This window comes from Scophthalmus maximus, chromosome 2, assembly GCF_022379125.1.
Source record: "Scophthalmus maximus strain ysfricsl-2021 chromosome 2, ASM2237912v1, whole genome shotgun sequence".
Taxonomy (NCBI): domain Eukaryota; kingdom Metazoa; phylum Chordata; class Actinopteri; order Pleuronectiformes; family Scophthalmidae; genus Scophthalmus; species Scophthalmus maximus.
This window is the reverse complement of record NC_061516.1, coordinates 1447206-1460710: the sequence shown is the minus strand read 5'-3', so window position 1 is coordinate 1460710 and position 13505 is coordinate 1447206.

The window sequence follows — 13505 nt, the reverse complement described above, 5'->3', positions numbered from 1 at the left end:
TTCACTGAGACGAGGTCCTGGTCTTGTTATCCTGAAATAACGGCGTCTTTATGAAGATATTTGCCAAGTGGCAAGACTTCCTTTAGTACAAGATTCAAACATGTAGGCTTAGATGCACAGCAGCACATTAAAAACAGCACCCTAACAGATAGCCACAACAGCTTTTTCTTTAATAGTTCAATTGCAAATGGTCAATGCTAAATAAGAATCAAATGGTGCGAAGGTTTGTAAAATTCAGAACAATCTGGTTTGCAGTCGTTGTAAGACTGCAAACTACATTTGCTACTGGGCTACTGTTTAATCAAAAATACGGAATAAGTATTGCATGTCTTCGTAGTTATTAACATGGTCTGTCTCCCCACATCTTTGCCTGTCCTTATAAGCAGATATTGATTTTCAGCTGAAGTAGGTCATCATGGCCTAAACTGTCTTCAGTCGCCAAAATAAGAAATAAATGATACGCCATATTCTTGTTACTATCAGTTTCATCCGTGAAAGGAGAGGTGAAAAAACTCTGTCGCACATATACCATTCGGCTTATTGGGACCTTCTTCAATGGGAAAGTGACCAATTCTTAGTGAAATTGTTCTAATAGCTATCCAGCAAGCCTATATAAAGTGATTTTCTTTTTTTTCTTCTCTGCTTCTTCGCATAGTTCTTATGGCTACAATATATTTTGTCAACTTCTAGCCAAGATGCCTCTAGTTAGTTTCTCACTTTGTTGAATGTGGGTGCAGACAATTGTGTGTAAGGTTGGGCAATGATTGACTAGTTGAATTTGAAATTAACAAATTTGTTTAGCTAAATGCGAAAACACCAACGTTAGCATATCTCGGCCAAATTAAATGCTATCAATAAAAGTTTAGATTCCTGTTTGGCAGCACACTCTCAGGTTCGTCAACAAATTTGGCGAAGATTGGCCTCTAGGGGGCGCTACAAATATGACAAATATATATCTCATTAACGGCTTATGCAATTTTTACGAAACTTGGAAGGTACGATCTAGGGCCACTCCTGAAGCCATGCCTACAATGGTGTATGGATTAGTCAAAATGGGCGTGGCCTATTACACCCCATTTACAAGTTAATAAACTTAAATCCACGCGTTCCTTGAATCAAGCTGAATCACATGACGTAGGCCACGCCCATTTCCTCAAAGAACTTGTGCAAAACCTACTTTTCAAACTCCTCCTAGGGTTTTCCTATGATCTACATGAAACTGGGTATATAGCATCGTCACATAGCCCTGACAAAAATGTATCAATGGAATTTTGCTCAGTTAAAAAATGCACAAAATTACCAACAATCAAATTTTTGTAGCTAGCGACCAAACAGAGATTGGGCAAATCTAGGCCAAAGTAAATGCTATTGATGCAAAACTTGACATTCTTGTTTCCTGTGCGACTATGAGGCTCTGGACGAAATTTGGCAAAGATCAGCCATTAGGGGGCGCTACAAACATGAAAACATTATATCTGATTAAGGACTCCAAGAGTCATCGGGGGGGACTCACCATGGGGGGTGATTGCCAGAGCTTGTACCCCGTCATACACTGCTTGCAGTTCTAGTTTTTCTTTTTGATCCACACAATTTCTCAGATTAGCACAGTTAGCCCTGCTGTTTTTTGGTTCCAGCTGGAAACCGACTTTTCCACTTCTGTCAAAATGCGTCAAACTGTGGAACCTAGTCCTTGTGTCTAAAAAGGGGGTATGACAAATTGTAATAATGTGCACTAATGTATACTGTTGTACCGTTTATGCTATTCATATATGATAAGTAAATACAGCAAGTGTTGCCATTGCTGATGTTATGGCTACTGTTCCCAGCACGGTAATCTATAATGGAAGTACAATGGTCTACTTTTGTTATAAGTGAAGAAGCCTCTTGGATGAGTGGTAAAACGTCTTCAATAATCTACAGCCAAGTCCAGTTTCTCCTGTTTCAACACCCTTGTGGATGAATTGCTCAGATTTTGGTAGAGATGAAACTGCCAGAGTATTTTACAGCACAATACCATCATGTGCAATTTGTTTCATTCAAAGTTCAAATGGAATTGTAGTGATCCAGCTTGGGAAAAATCATATAACAACCTGTGAAATATCTGGTTATTGCACTACTCCCAAAACAGTTGTTAACATGTAGGAATCAAAGTCAAGAACTGCTCTTAAAAAAAATCCTTGCTATCTATACAGTACATGCTAACATCAACTTAGAAAGAACTCAGGAGAAACACTTACAGGTGAGATAAAATACTACTTCCAAAGTAACTGTTAATGAGACATTACAATGATAGTAGGCATAGCACAAAGAAATTAGCAACTGCAAAATACTATGTTACCTTTCATCTTCCCCCTTAACCAGGCATCATACACATGTCTTTTATCGATTGATGATCACGGAGTGTTGAAAACTCAAACATTGTCTATTTTCAGAAGAATACAAATGATCAATATAGTGATGGTGTATAAAAAATGCTGGAAGGTGTACTGTGATTTTTAATGACTACATCCTAGCTTAAGTGACTTACTTTAGCATTCATATTCATGGTCTGTCCTATTTTGTCCAATCAGGTTGTACTCTATATTTCAAAAGCACACTATGATGGCATCAGCCTAACCCATGTCTGTATTTGATTACCGACAGTATATGAAGCACAACACGATGTCTAACCGCAAGCTTATACAAAGCATTTTTTGTCTGATTTTGTCATCTACACTTATTCAGATTACGTTAATGTATGGAGCAATTATTTCATTTAAATCACTTACACTTACTTTGTGGTTTGAGTGGTAGTTCACAAAAGAAGATACCATGGCTGACAGCATAGCATAATAGTTTCTCTCAAGCTTAGTTATTCTATGAATTTGAGAAGACCAACCCGGTCCTTTCTGTGTGGAGTGTGCATATTCTGTGTGGGCTCCCCCCGGGTAGTCCTCCCACAATCCATAAACATGCAGATTGGAGTTGACCATAGATGTGAATACCCTTAAAAGATAAAGTGATATGAATAATGCCATGGATAGTTTGAATAGAACTTTCTCACACTGAGGTTTGACTGGCGCTTTTTAAAAAATGTCATCTCTTCCGCAATGGTTCAATGCCACCCAAATGAGCTTTTGATTTTCTCAAAATCAGGTTTGAATGGAGGCTACAGTGCTATACAGTATGGTCATCACTGTGGTTCTGTGTTTGACTGTCTCACCTCGAGAAAAGGCACAGGTTCAGTCTAATAGCCTTCGGTTGTCCAGTAAAGTAGCCACAGCTAGTTCCAAACTTGTCTTATTTCTAGCATTTTTCAAAGACTTCTGTTAAAACTTACCAAGCAAACCACAAAAGCCTCACTGCACTGCCACCAAGGCCTGCATGGTACACTGCCATTCTGCAGTAGATCACAGTGTTCCTGTTAGAGCTAGTGCTTAATGCCTCACAGTCATAGTGAGCAGCTATTTCTCTGATATATGAAAGTAGTTCACACGGAGCTGCATTGCCATAGACACAATTTGCTTTTAATAGCCTTAGGATGATTTATCTGAGGACTACAGTATAGTATCAGCCTGATAGATTAACGATACAGAGACATATGACGTCAAACCCATACTGCTGCCTCCAGGCTGTGTTCAAACTGAGATAAAACAATGCGTTTCATTTCACAGAGGTTTATTTTAACACAAAACACGTTATTTTGCCAGTCATTATTAAAGCATGTGTACACATTTATCATCCAATGCAATTAAATATCTGTGGGTTGCACACAACACATGCACACAGCACGACAGTCATGTCATCTGAAGACTCTATTGGCAAGGCGGCTCTTTCTCTAAAGAAGAAGAGAAGTGCAGATTTCTCAAATCAAACATTAAAAAACAGCAGAATTTGCAGATAATTTGCTGCTTTGATGCGTTGTAATAATTGTCCTAACCTGTCATCCATAGTACAGTGGGTTCATAAAAAAGCAAGTTCATAAAAAAATAGGAGGTATATCTGAGGCTGGTCCCGACAAGATGATAAGAATGAGGTGTTCATTATTTCACCGCTTGTGCATGCGTATTAATGTCTCCTGAAATTCCGAAGATGGTGGGCAATCAACGCAAAATCTCATGTATTTTCTTTGATTTTAACTTAAAGCATTTAAATACTGTTAACTTCAATCGGGTTAGGGTATGGGTTCAGGTTAGGGTAAAGGTCATCTGACATTTTAACATCTGCCACGCAAGGAATCAGACCAATGAAAAAATGAATTGACTGTACAACCAACCGCATTGCGAATCTCTAATCATGTTGTGGCCCTATAACATGGCTGCGAATAAGACAACTGGGTGCTTTGAGTCTCTAGAGCCCTCTAGAGGCCAAAAGGATAAATGCATTTTTTTCCCTTGAAAATAAATGTCACAAACATTTCATAGTCCAAAAAACTGCACAATCCTATAAAATATGGATAGTTTCTTCAAAGATAATCAAACAGTTTAAACACATTTACATGCATAAAGCAAATTCTCCACATGAATATAAAACTATAAAGCCCTGGAGCGTGTAGCCCATGTATTCATGTGACAGTTTTATATTTCACCAAAAACCCCATCGGTTCTGTTTTGTTGATGTCCATCCATCCATCGTTTACCACTTTATCCATTTAAGGGTCAGGGGGGGCCGGAGCCAATCCCAGCTGCGAGAGGCGGAGTTCACCCTGGACAGGTTGCCAGCCTATCGCAGGGCCACATACGTAGACAAACAACCATTCACTCTCACATTCACACCTACGGTCAATGTAGAGCTTCCAATTAACCTAACCTAACCTTCTGCATGTCTTTGGACTGTGGGAGGAAGCCGGAGAACCTGGAGAGAACCCACGCATACACGGTGAGAACATGCAAACTCCACACAGAAAGGCCCAGGTTGGTTTGAACCGGGATTCGAACCCAGAACCTTCTTGCTGTGAGGCAAAAGTGCTAGCGGCATCAGAGATGCGTCTGAAAAGAACACAGTCTGTGAGTGGGAAGAGCAAATGGAAGTGTACTTCAGGCATACCACTGAAAGAATAGCACCCTGAAATAATGTCTAAGTTGATGGGTAAGGCAAGGACATTGTGAGGATAATCTTGAGAAGCAGACCATCCCTGAAACCTCAGTAAAATCCAAAAATCTATGACATTCTCAGGCAACATTTTAGTTAAGTTCAATTTTTTCAATTCAATTTTATTTGTATAGCGCCATATCACAACATACATTGTCTCAAGGCACTTTACATAGTGAGGTCAATATTACAATATTACAGGGAAAACCCAACAAATCCCACAATGAGCAAAGCACTTGGCGTCGGTGGAGAGAAAAAACTCCCTTTTAACAGGAAGAAATCTCTGACAGAACCAGACTCAGTTGTGGGCGGTCATCTGTCTCGACCGGTTGGGGTGAGGAGAGAGAGGAGGAAGAGAGGAGAGGTGGGCAGAAAGAGGGTGGGAGGCGAGACAGTAGGAGAGAAGAGAGAGAGAGGACAGTTGTACAACCGCCGCTGTAATCTCTACCAGACTGATACTTATAATTAAAAAATACAATTATGTTGTTGTTATTATTAGTGATGATATTAATATTAATATCAATAATAGCAATAATAATGACGGGTTTGGGTCCTGCAGCTCTGGGGTCAGAGATACACTAGGAGAGATAGAAAACACAAACAGGGTTAGTGACATGTACTGTAAACATATCGGGGGATGGGGGGGTAGTATAACAGTTGCTTTAATTTCTACCAGACTGATACTTATAATAAGTGAAAACTGATACTTATAAATACAATGATGTTATTAATTATAATGATAGTAATAATAATAATGACGGGTTTGGATCCTGCAGCTCTGGGGTCAGATCTACTAGGGGAGAGAGAAAACAGAGTTAGTGACATGTAATGTAGATACATGGGGGCAGAGAGAGAGAGAGAGAGAGAGATTGAAAAAGGTGGGAGAAGGAGAGAGATATAAAGGGAGAGAAACAGGGAGAAGGAGAGAACGGGAGAGGGAGAAAGATGCTCATGATATAAGTTCCCCCAGCAGTCTAGGCCTATAACAGCATAATAAAGAAATGGTTTATTAAACACCTGAGCAGTTCTAACTATAAGCTTTATCAAAAAGGAAGGTTTTAAGTTTAACTTTAAATGTAGACAGGGTATCTGCATCCCTGACACAAACTGGGAGCTGGTTCCAGAGGAGAGGAGCCTGGTGGCTGAAGGCTCTGCCTCCCATTCTACTTATACAGACTCTGGGAACCACAAGTAATCCTGCATTTACAGAGCGAAGTGATCTATTGGGATAATAAGAAACTAGGAGCTCTGTAAGATATGATGGAGCTTGATTATGAAGGGCTTTGTAGGTTAGGAGCAGTATTTTGAATTCTATTCTGAATTTTACAGGAAGCCAATGCAGAGATTCTAACACTGGAGAAATATGATCTCTTTTTCTAGTTCCTGTCAGAACTCGAGCTGCGGCATTTTGGATTAGCTGGAGGCTTTTCACAGACTTATTGGGGCATCCTAGCAGTAATGAATTACAGTAGTCCAGTCTAGAAGTAACAAAAGCATGGACTAGTTTTTCAGCATCCTTTTAAGAGAGGATGTTTCTAATGTTCTTGATATTGCGCAGGTGAAAGAAGGCTGTCCTAGAGACTTGTTTTATGTGTGAGTCAAAGGACATGTCCTGGTCAAAGGTAATTCCAAGGTTTCTCACAGTAGAGCTGGAGGCCAAGGTAATGCCATCCAAAGTAACTATATGATCAGATAATGTTTCTCTGAGGTGTTTAGGGCCGAGTATAATGACCTCAGTTTTTTCTGAATTTAGAAGTAAAAAATTATAAGTCATCCAAGCCTTTATGTCTTTAAGACAATCCAGAAGTTTGTCTACCTGATTAGTTTCATCTGGCTTTATAGATAAATACAGCTGGGTATCATCAGTGTAGCAATGGAAATTGATGTGGCGTTTTCTTATAATATTGCCTAAAGGAAGCATATATAGAGTGAAAAGTATCGGTCCCAGTACAGAACCTTGTGGTACTCCATGTCTCACTTTTGTATGAATGGAAGATTTGTTATTAACGTTAACAAACTGAAATCTATCAGATAAGTAGGACTTAAACCATTCTAGTGCTGTTCCTTTAATCCCAATGTGTTCTAGTCTCTGTAACAGAATTTTGTGATCGATGGTATCAAATGCAGCACTAAGATCTAAAAGGATGAGAATAGAAACATATCCACTGTCTGAGGCCATGAGAAGGTCGTTGGTAACCTTCAGTAGTGCTGTTTCTGTACTATGATGTTTTCTAAAACCTGACTGAAAGTCTTCAAGCAGACTATTCCTGTGTAAATAGTCACATAACTGGTTAGCAACAGTTTTTTCAAGGATTTTAGAGATAAAGGGGAGGTTTGATATGTGTCTATAGTTAGCTAAGATATCTGGGTCCAGAGTCCGTTTTTTGAGCAGAGGTTTAACTACTGCCACCTTAAAGGCCTTTGGTACATAGCCTGTCAATATAGATAAATTGATCTGATCTAATATGGAATTATTAATTAAAGGTAATACATCCTTAAATAGCCTTGATGGAATAGGATCTAAAAGACAGGTTGATGACTTGGATGAAGTGACAAGTGAAGTCATCTCAGCCAGATCTATAGGGGAGAAGCATTCTATATATAAATTAGGCGATACTATTGGTTCAGAACCTACAGTACTGGACAGTGTGTCTGTGCCATTAGTGGGAAGAAGCTGGTAAATTTTTTCTCTGATGGTAATAATCTTATTAGTAAAGAAAATCATGAAATCATTGCTACTTAGAGTTGGAGGAATAGACTGTTCAGTAGAGCTTTTACTCTCTGTCAGCCTGGCTACAGTGCTGAAGAGGAACCTGGGGTTGTTTTTATTTTCCTCTATTAGTGAAGAAAAATAATTGGTTCTGGCATTTCGGAGGGCTTTCTTATATGTAATTAAACTATTTTTCCAGTCTAGGTGAGAATCATCTAGACTATTGGAACGCCACTTCCTTTCTAACCTACGTGACGTCTGTTTTAAAGCGCGTGTCTGTGCATTAAACCATGGAGCTATCCTCCTCTGTTTGACTGTCTTCTTTTTCAGAGGGGCGACAGTGTCAAGTGTGGAACGTAGTGAGGCTGCTGCACTATCAACAACATCATCAATTTGTATGGGAGTAAAGTTTTGATAACGATCCTGCACTGTATCGACACATGGCAGTAGAGTAAATAACGAAGGAACTGTTTCTTTGAATTTATAGACACCTGCTGTAATAGAACTTTTCTCCAAATTCAGTAAAGTTAATAATGGAGAATTCAAATGTAACTAAGTAGTGATCGGACAGAGGGTTTTGAGGAAATACTATTAGATTGTCAATGTCTATGCCATAGGTCAGAACGAGGTCGAGGGTGTGATTAAAACAGTGAGTGGGTTTGTTTACATGTTGAGTAAAACCAATTGAGTCTATGAGCGAATTAAAGGCAGAACTAAGACTGTCGTTGGCAACATCCACATGAATGTTGAAGTCACCCACTATAATAACTTTATCTGTGCTAAGCACCAACTCAGATAAAAAGTCTGAAAATTCAGATAAAAATTCAGAGTAAGGGCTTGGTGGTCGATAAACAACGACTACAATAACTGTTTTTTGACATTTCCAGCTAGGGTGAAGGAGGCTAAGAGTTAGGCTTTCAAATGAGTTAAAACTATGGTTAAGTCGAGCGTTAAGCAATAAGTCTGCTTGGTAGATTGCTGCTACTCCTCCTCCTCGGCCTGTGGTCCGAGGAATATGAGTATTATTATAAGAGGGAGGTGTTGATTCATTTAAACTAACATATTCTTGTGGCTGTAGCCAGGTTTCAGTCATACAGAATAAATCAACGTGCTTATCAGTTATCAGATCATTCACTAACAAAGATTTAGATGGGAGTGACCTAATATTAAATAATCCACATTTTATTGTTCTATTCTTAGGTTCATTTATAGGATTTGTGTTGATCTTTATGAGATTTGTGTGAATTACACCTCTTTTATTTCCCTTTGGATTAGATAGTTGAAGTGGTCGTGGGGCAGAAACAGTTTCTATCGGGTTTTGTGGGGGTGACTGCTGTAATAGAAGCGCAGAGAAGCGTGTAAGACTGCAACTCTGCTTCCTGGTCCCAACTCTGAAAAGTCACGGGTTTGACCGTCTAGGTAACCGAGTCAGGTTTCTACAAATGAGAGCTGCACCATCCAAAGTTGGATGAATGCCGTCTCTCCGCATCAGACCAGGAATTCTCCAAAAGATGCGCCAGTTATCTATGAAGCCCACATTGTTATCTGGACACCACCTCGACAACCAGCAGTTTAGTGATGATGTACGGCTATACATGTCATCACAGTTCAAGTTGTGCAGGGGTCCAGAGAAGTCTACAGAGTCCGACATATTTCTTGCAAAAGTACACACCGAATCAATATTCATCTTCATGACCTCCGATTGACGTAATCGGGTGTCGTTACTGCCGATGTGAATAATAATTTTACCATATCTACGTTTATCCTTAGCCAGCAGTTTTAGGTGGGATTCAACGTCGCCTGCTCTGGCCCCTGGGATACAGACTGTGGTCGCTGGTTTCGCTAACTTCACATTACTCAAAACAGAGTCACCAATGATCAGAGTTGTTTCCTCAGCGGGTGTGTCGAGAGGGGAGAATTTATTAGAAACGTGAAGTGGTTGGTGGTGAACCGTGGGCTTCAGTTTAGGACTATGCCTCTTATTGCGGACAGTCACCCAGCCGCCCTGTCCTCCCGGCCGCTCGGGAGCTGCTGGGGGAGCTGAAGGAGCTAAAGAAGCTACACTGGAGCGGCTAGCACCGGCTAGCGGCGACTGGCAAACAGTCTCAGCTTACGACTTACTCTCCACGGTGCAGAGCCGCGCTTCTAACAGACTGAGCCTCGCCTCCATCCTAGCAAACAAACTACACTTACTACAAGTATCACTGTCGCTAAAGGAGGCAGAGGACTAACTAAACATGGAGCAAACAGAGCAGGAGACAGCAGGAGAGGAAGAAGCCATTGTTAGCTGCTAAAGCTAACTAGCTAAGCTACGGTGAGGAGTGCAGATAAGAGCGTGTCAACCACTGTGAGTTAGCGAGCGAGTCGCTGAAATAGGAAGAGAGCTGTGAGTGTTTAGACTAAACAAGGGAGAGTGGAGCGGATAGTTGTCCCAATAGTTAGAGGAAACGGCAGTGTTAAAGTGACTTACGCCAACTCCGCGTGGTAGCTCTGAGTCGAACAGCTGATATGTGGAGTGATATGCTGATTGTCTGCACTGGCACCAGTTGGCGCAGTAATACATGGCCTAAGTACGCTTGAAAAAAAGTGCAAACTGAAACGTCTGTCTGGTGTCAAACTAAAGCAGTGAAAAAAATACATCCTTAAAAGAAGGGTAGGTGATTTTGAAAATCGCCCGCAAAGTCCCACATGCTTCCTTCAGACCTCTGTCCGAAGCCCCTCCCCCCACAACACATGAACGCGCACCGCTGCCTGAGTCTGACTGCATCAGAGGAGGAAGACACGAGCGGAGCACAAAATGCTAACTGCCTGCTTGTGGCTCATTCACAAGTAAGAAAACACCGGACATTATCATAATATAAACATAAACAATGAACATGGCTATTGTTGTTGGGCACATTTGTCAAATTAACATGTTTGTGTTGGGAAATATCATCGAAAATAGAGTTCTGATGCAGTAACTTGTTGCTGGCTAGTTAGCAACAGGCTGCTGCAGGCTAAGCTAAAACATAAACATGGTTAGCAATACTACCCAGACAATTTGTTTTGAATTTATATTTTAAAACTTCCCCGCATTTCAGCCATATTGTGACGATGAAACAGCTGCAGCACCTTCGTAGCTTTCTGGCCTTTTTTCTGTTATTATCTGTTGTTTATTAACACAATAAAGGTGAATTTTGTACAGGACTCATAACATGTTGTTTAGCGCGTCAGAGCTTCCACGATGAGTGTTGTTAGCCCCAGACTGAGTTTACTCCAGACTTTTCAATGTATCTAATCATACATCTAATCATGTATCATGTATCTGATCTAATCATGTGTTACTGTACAGGTCAGAACTCCAGGACTGAGCTTGGAGCAGTGACGTGACATGAGCCTCCTGCTTCACTTACTACACCTCACATCAGCAGATGCTCCTCCACCGGGCCGTCCCGTTGCAGGTCAACCTACTTGTGTCTGCCAGAAATGCCCACAGACGTGGAAAGAAAGTGCTGCGGGCAACTCCCGTGTCCAGGCTGCCACATATGGAGGTTTACATTTCGCACATACAGTATTTTGTGCAATACCAATGTTTATTCATTTATTTATGTTCTGCATAACCTTGTTGGAATAGAAAATCTTTAAAATGTTCAAGGCCTTTGTTAAGGCTGGGGTTAGGACCGAAGAAATTGCAGGAGACCAGGGACAATAACTGCTTTCAAGTTTTAATTATTAACAAAAGTTCACAATCCCCATGGGAGGGAAACAAAGGGAATCTTCTGGCAGCGTGGCTAAGTCATGACCGTGTTTAAGTAGAGGAAAGGGTGAATGCTGGTGATGCTGGACAGGTGTGTGTCATCTGTCAGGCCAGCCATGCCTCCTGCCATAACCTGAAGCAGAAACAAAACACAGGGGAGGGGGGAGAAAAGGAAAAACAGAAGCAACAAAAAACCGAGACCATCACAGTACCCCCCCCCTCAATGGACGCCACCTGGCGGCCTCCCAGGCTTGTCCGGGAATTCCCGATAGAAATCAGCGAGCAGAACAGGGTCCAAAATGAGGGCCTTGCTGATCCAAGACCTCTCCTCAGGACCGTACCCCTCCCAGTCTACGAGGTACTGGAAACCACGTAGACTGGTTTCCAGTACCATCCTGTAAATGCAGGATGACCGTCAATGAGCCGGGGGGGTGGAGGGGGCTCGGCCGGAGGGCTCAGGGGGCTCCTAATGACAGGTTTGAGCAGAGACACATGGAAGGCCGGATGCCGGATGACGAGATGCCACACATCGTAGGGATGCCCCCAGGTCCTGGTTGGCTCGTTCCGTCTGACCATTGGTTTGTGGGTGGTAACCGGACAAGAGGCTGGCTGAAGCTCCCAGAGCATGACAGAAAGCTTTCCAGACTTGGGAGGCAAACTGGGGACCCCGGTCAGAAACAATGTCCTGGGGGATACCATGGAGACGAAACAAATGAAGCACAAGAAGGTTGGCAGTTTCTAATGCTGAGGGGAGTTTAGGCAGAGGTACAAAATGGACTGACTTGGAAAAACGATCGACAAGGGTAAGAATAACTGTATTACCATCTGATGGGGGTAAGCCAGTAATAAAATCCACAGCAACGTGCGACCAGGGGCGATGAGGTATCGGCAAGGGCCGGAGGAGACCAGCTGGAGCACGGTGAGATGACTTGCTGCGAGCACAGTCAGAGCAGGCGGAGACAAATTCTCGGGTGTCAGTAGACATGGACGGCCACCAGAATCTCTGCTGAAGCAGACCTAGCGTCCTATGGTATCTAGGATGGCAGGCCAGTTTGGACGAATGACACCACTGGAGCACAGACGACCTCACCAAGGGTGGAACGAAGAGCTTACCTTCTGGGCAGTGCTCCGGAATAGTATGCCCCCGGAGAGCATCCTCAACTTCCTACTCAACCTCCCACCTGGCTGCTCCAATCACACAGGAGGACGGGACAATGGTTTCCACAGGAGCCTCCTCAACTGGGGACGTGAAGTGGCGGGACAAGGCATCAGGCTTGTTGTTTCGGGAACCAGGGCGGTAGGTAAGAGTGAAGTTGAATCTTCCTAGGAAAAGTGCCCACCGTGCCTGACGAGGGTTCAGCCTACGAGCAGAGCGTAAATATGCAAGGTTTTTATGATCAGTCCACACAATGAAAGGTTGTACAGCACCTTCAAGCCAGTGCCTACATTCTTGCAGGGCCAACACGACTGCTAGCAGCTCCCGGTTCCCTACATCATAGTTCTGCTCAGCTGGAGAGAGGCGTCTGGAGAAGAAAGCACAGGGGTGGAGCTTGTGGTTGTCTGGAGATCGCTGGGAGAGTATGGCACCCACCCCTGAGTCCGAGGCGTCGACCTCCACGATGAACTGCAGACCTGGGTCAGGGTGTACTAGAACAGGGGCACTAGAAAACTTTTCCTTGAGGATATTGAAAGCAGCCTGTGCCGCTGAGGATCACACAAAAGCCATCTTCATTGAAGTCAACTGAGTGAGTGGAGCTGCCAACCTGCTATAGTTTTTAATAAAACGTCTGTAGAAGTTTGCAAACCCCAAGAACCTCTGGAGGAGTTTGCGAGTGGTAGGAACCGGCCACTCCATGACAGCTTTGATTTTGGCTGGATCAGGTTTTAATTGGCCTTGGTCAATGATAAAACCCAGGAAAGTAACATTTGAGACATTGAATTCACATTTTTCTGCTTTAACATAAAGCTTGTTCTCCATTAGCCTCTGCA